The sequence below is a fragment of the Xenopus laevis genome, chromosome 6L (genome assembly GCF_017654675.1).
Source record: "Xenopus laevis strain J_2021 chromosome 6L, Xenopus_laevis_v10.1, whole genome shotgun sequence".
In the NCBI taxonomy this organism is placed as follows: domain Eukaryota; kingdom Metazoa; phylum Chordata; class Amphibia; order Anura; family Pipidae; genus Xenopus; species Xenopus laevis.
The window spans coordinates 130,597,081-130,602,616 of record NC_054381.1 but is presented as its reverse complement, the minus strand read 5'-3'; positions in this window follow the sequence as shown (position 1 = coordinate 130,602,616).

Genomic DNA, 5,536 nt, shown 5'->3' with positions numbered 1-5,536 from the left:
TACATGAAGACTGATCGCCTATGAGTGTAGTAGAAAATCATGTGTAAAAAATGTAATATGCTGCTGCACATCAGTTCTTCTTTGAGCGCCCTAGAAACTATAACTCCTAATTGTAAGCCACTGGGGGCTCATTTATCAACACTGGGCAAATTTGCCCATGGGGCAGTTACCTATAGCAACCCAATCTGTGATTAGCTTTTAAAGCCAGCTGCAAGTAGAACAATGAATGCAACAATCTGATTGGTTACCAATGGGTTACTGCCTATGGGCAAATTTGCCCAGTGTTGATAAATTGAGCCCCACTGTCTTCTAGGCCATTCAATATCTCTGAAGATAGAGGAATACAGTTGTTGAAGAATACCAGATATCCAAGTATAGCTGAAAATCTTCTAAGTACCTGAACCTCGATAGAATAGCTGCCCTCTAAGGTATGCCCAATGTATGACATGTTGTACTATTTAGGCACAAATGATAATAGCACATATGGAAAAGGCCAAAAAAGTTATGAAAGAGTCTGACCAAGATAAAATACATCAGAAATGCATAGGTGCATGTATGAGGCACAATATAATATATATCACTTAGAGGAATGTGGATACTTTAACAGACTGGTTGACAATACATACCCATGATACACCATTTGGTTTTCTTTGGATTTTTTGTTGACAGGTTTTTACATAAAAGGAATGTGTTCTGGAGGTCTCCTCTATGAAAATGAGAAAAGGATAAAATGTAATAATAATACCTATTCATACTTAAATAACAACAAATAAATACAATCTAACACTTTTGCTGTGGTGGGTTGAAAACATTTATAAATGGATTGTTGACCTTTGAGTTAACTTTTAGTATGATGCAGAGAATGATATTCGGCAAAACTTGCAATTGGTTTTCATTTGTTATTATTTGTGTTTTTTTTGTAGATTATTATTCAGCAGCTCTCCAATTTACATTTTCAGCAAGCTGGTTGCTAGGGTCCAAATTACACTAGCAACCATGCATTGATTTGAATAAGAGGCTGGAATATAAATAGGCAGATGGACTCTGAAATAGAAAGAGGATTAATAAAAAGTATCAATAACCAAAACATACAACACTTAGCACACAAAATATCATGAAACAATCTTGATAGCCTTATATAACTCCCACTTCCCTGTATTGCCTAGTGCAGATGACGAGATCAAAAAAACAGTTGATTTCCGAAACCGAAACCTAACCACCTTCACTAAACACAAAGTGCCAAAACCTTCTACTCAACTTGAAGGACAAGGAAACCTCAGCAAAAGTTGCTGCCCACTTGATGTTAGTGGTGCCTAAAACAAATTAAAAGTCAATTACCAAAATCCCCAAAAATGTGTAAGATTCCCTTTAAGTCAGCTCACCTGCAATCTGGCTATTTTACAGGCTTACCATGATGTCACTTCACAGCTCGGGAACTCACCTGACTATACCCCAGCACATGGGCAATAAACATCCTTCTAAATTGCTGCACATGCATTTAAATAGGATTTCGGGGCTTCCTTGTACAGGTATAGGAGATCTGTTATTCGGAAACCCGTATCCAGAAGCCCTGAATTACAGAGAAGGCCAGCTCCCATGACTCCATTATAATTAAAATAATTCAGATTTTTTTAAAATTCCTTTTCCTATGCAGTTCTAAAGCAAACAATTACCATTTCTTCTACCCAGCTAATATAATTAATCATTATTGGAAGCAAATCCGCAATTGGGTTTAGATTAAGGTTGTAATTGAGTTTAGTAGACTTTAAGCGTATGGAAGAATCAAATTACAAAAATCCTTTCCGTAAAAACCTCAGTCCCAACCATTCCGCGACTGAACCAGGTCTCCATAGACTGTACTTTAACAGCGACACAAGTAATTGCCCACTGAACAATACCCAAGTTTCACTTGCATCTATAACACTGTTGACCCTGTATCATTAGCGCCGATTGCACTACTTTGTGTGTCAACAATTATTTGCATATAATTGCCATTCGAACGATGCCATTCTGATTGATGCCTCCGGTCTCTGGAGAAATACCTCGCAGCTTCATTCTGTCTCCCCTGCGGCAATTGCGCATGCACAATATTTGGCTTAGCCAACAAGTGTTACCGGAAGTAGCCAAGCTCTAGGCAACGTGCCCTGTGAGCATATAGGAACTGCGTTATTGAAGGAGCTCCGTTACTGAAACGAAGTATTGCACAGATCAATACTCATGCTAGATTTAAAGATAACCAGTATAGAATCAAATTACGAGTCATCCGTATATCGCCCTATTATATAATATACGATGCTAAAAAAATAATAATACATATATATAATAATACTGGCAAACCGATTAGCGATGTAGGGTTCTGGGCTAGAGCCATGCTGACGGATGTTACTAAAACCAAATGTTAGCTTGGCCTGAGATGGTCTGCAAGATTTTTGAGATCAAAGTAGATCTTTCAAGGAGCCATCATCTCAACACATAGGGACATAAAAAAAAAGCGTCCAGGGCCTCAAGCGATAAAAAAAAAGTGAATTGCCTCAGACTATAGGCCATTTCACAAAACCTCTCTGAACCATAAACCAACTCAGAATCAGGCGCCACCGTCTAGTGCGAAACATCTGTTTATGCCCTTGCGACCCCAAACAGAGTAGAAACAACTTCTGCAAGTGCCCCAAACAGTGTGCAAAAGCTGCGGGGAGAGAGAACTAAAGCTCTAACAATCAAAATTATATGAGTCCAAACAAGTCTCAGGCAACGGTCCCATATAACAGTCAATGGTCCAGGCCTTTTAAATTTCCGACAGGAGCTTGTCCAGCTGATCTAATTAGGCCGCTGCTTCTGAGATGTGCTGTACAGTGTGCTCGGCCAGCAAGATTGAGAACAGCTTAGGGGTTCTACCTAGCAGATCAACTTCACGCTGCAACTGTCTTAAGGGAACCGAGAACATTGTCACTGTTTTCACTCCTTGTATCTCAGTGAGTTTTAACAATTGCAAGTTGACGTAAGATACGGGTTCCTAAAGCTCAGCGTGTTTACTGACCACCTCCAGCCCCAGATGCAGGTGCAGTGACTATCAGCAATAAACAGTAGTGTGGGAGTCTACTCGAGAGGCACTCCTGATATCGATCAAATCTTGCCCCTCCTAAAAGCTCGTGTAAGTTCGTCTGTGGAGAACTATACAGTCACGACTCTAAAACGCATATGTGTGGCATTTCCTAGAAAGGAGAAGAAAAGTCATATGGACCAGTTTATGCCAAATAGAATAAGGTGCAAGACATAATGCCTCAATATTTATTCCTGTAGAATGTTTACCCCTACATCTGTTCAACAAGTCAAAAAACCTCATCAAGGCCTTCATGCTTAGTAGGATAAGCAGCCTGCCCATACTTTGCCTCTAGGTGAGCACATCCACTTCCTAGCCCGAGTCCTCTCCGACCTGTCTTCGCCTTATTAGATCTTGACTCAGCTTAGTGAGCGAAAGAGAGGAGTGACGTTAAGCACGACAAACCTGAGATGCTCACGCTACGAAAGCCACGGCAGTCTTCAAAACGCTGAAATCGCAGGAAAGTCTAGTACAGCAAAAAAACGGTGCGGGCCTCATGCTTTCGGTCTTTGACACAATAGAAAAGAAAGAGCTATTTCTTTCTTACATGTCAGTACTCAGATTAGCAGCACCACCTAAGGATTACCTGATATATCTGGTGCACTTTTTCTGATAAGGTTACTTTGTTTTAAGCCTTTCCCTTTTTCACTTTAAAGGGGCTTGCTCAACTTTACAATGAACTTTTAGTATATAAGAAATCGGATTATTTAAATCAATACCATGGTTGCTAAGGTAACATTTGGACCAATGCGAACCCGCCGATGATGAAGTTGTTACAATGCTGTATCTCAATCATTCTGTTAGCCGCTGCAATATGTCGAATTGTTGTACTTTGCAGCTTATGATCAAGTTATAATTTTCACAACTTATTCCCTCTTCTATCAAGCTGTCCATATTATTATAAGGGAAAGGAATTACAATAGAAGTTTCAGGCATTCTATGTACCTTATAATGAATCTTTTTTCCTGTCAAACAAGTGTCAGCTGTGATGGTAGAGTTGTAGCCGCTGAAGTGCCATTCAATTACAGACACTAGCATACACATCTTTTGATCTTGCATTTTTACTCTTGCTCTTTTACAGTTACACAGTGGATTCATCATATTTTATGTGGGAGCTGTGTTCATTAGTAAGTTTATAGCTGCCTATCTTGGAGTTGGCATTTCACTATCCGTTACAAAATTTACTACGAATCATGTAAACATTAAATCAATCTAGGCGGATGCACTTAAATCCCAAATAGTGGTAATTCGGTGATCCCCCTAGAATATAACTAATAGCGCCTGGTATTGCTATCCAAAAGATTAATTTTATTTTAGTTATTAATCATATGTACAAGACTGTTTTATATTACCCCAGAAAAAGAGGAAACATCCTATTTAAACAAACAGGATTATTGGCTATAAAATTGAGTGGTCATTGGAGACAGCCATGCTGTAAAACTGTATTATGTACGATCACCAAAGAACTATAATGGAATGAAACCAGTCTATGAGATTTATTTAATGTTTACATGATTTTCCTCCACAGCACTTATGCCAGGGAAACAGCCCCATGCGGTCTCGCAGCAGCATTCTGCGATAACAGGTCCCACCATACCTGTTATAATTCCCTCCACTTTGAGTCTGTACGATTGGGCATTGATGCACCCATGTGGTAACTGCTAGATCCGTCTACTTGTCAGTGGCTCTATCACCAAAAGCTCTTGCCTCTTTTGCTGTGTTTTAGTTTCTCTTTCCCTTTCCAAAAGGTTGACTTCTTGTTAAACCTAAATCTACTTATGTTACCTGAAGCGGTCGCCCTAGTTACTTACAAGTGCCACATTCATATTATAAAAAACAAGCATTTGAGTAACATATGCAATTGATAACGTGTTCATGTTGAAGGACAAACAGGAAAACATGTTATTCAACTCTTTTATTACCGATGATGCCTCGCCACCGCCCTGTCTCTTGTTCATTTTTTGGGCAAAAATCGAATGTTTCAAGAGGTTCACTGCTTAATTGTTGTCCCTCTCCGGCTACTATCTCTTGTATAAGCTGTACTCACAGAATAGATAACCCTGCGAGCATGATGGCTTGTCCACACCAGAACTCATGAGGGGTGTAGCTAATGCGGAGATACACTCCCACGTCCAAATGTTTGTGACAGGAGAACTCCAACTTCAAGCACAGTGAATGCCACCAGTGTGCCAAGCTTCAAGTGCATATCCGTAATATCTTTTTTTTTTTCACAATCTACTCAACAGGACACACTATCAGGTGGACACTTTCCTTTGCCCTCTCACCACCAACTTTGCATGCTGCATTACCCTCTGCAAACTTTAGCAGTATTTAAATTCGAACATTCTAACCCGCCACCTGTACCTTTCCTGCTTTGATTTGATATGTTTCCCTAATAAATGGCTAGAACGACAGCCACGAGATCCTTTACGTACCCGA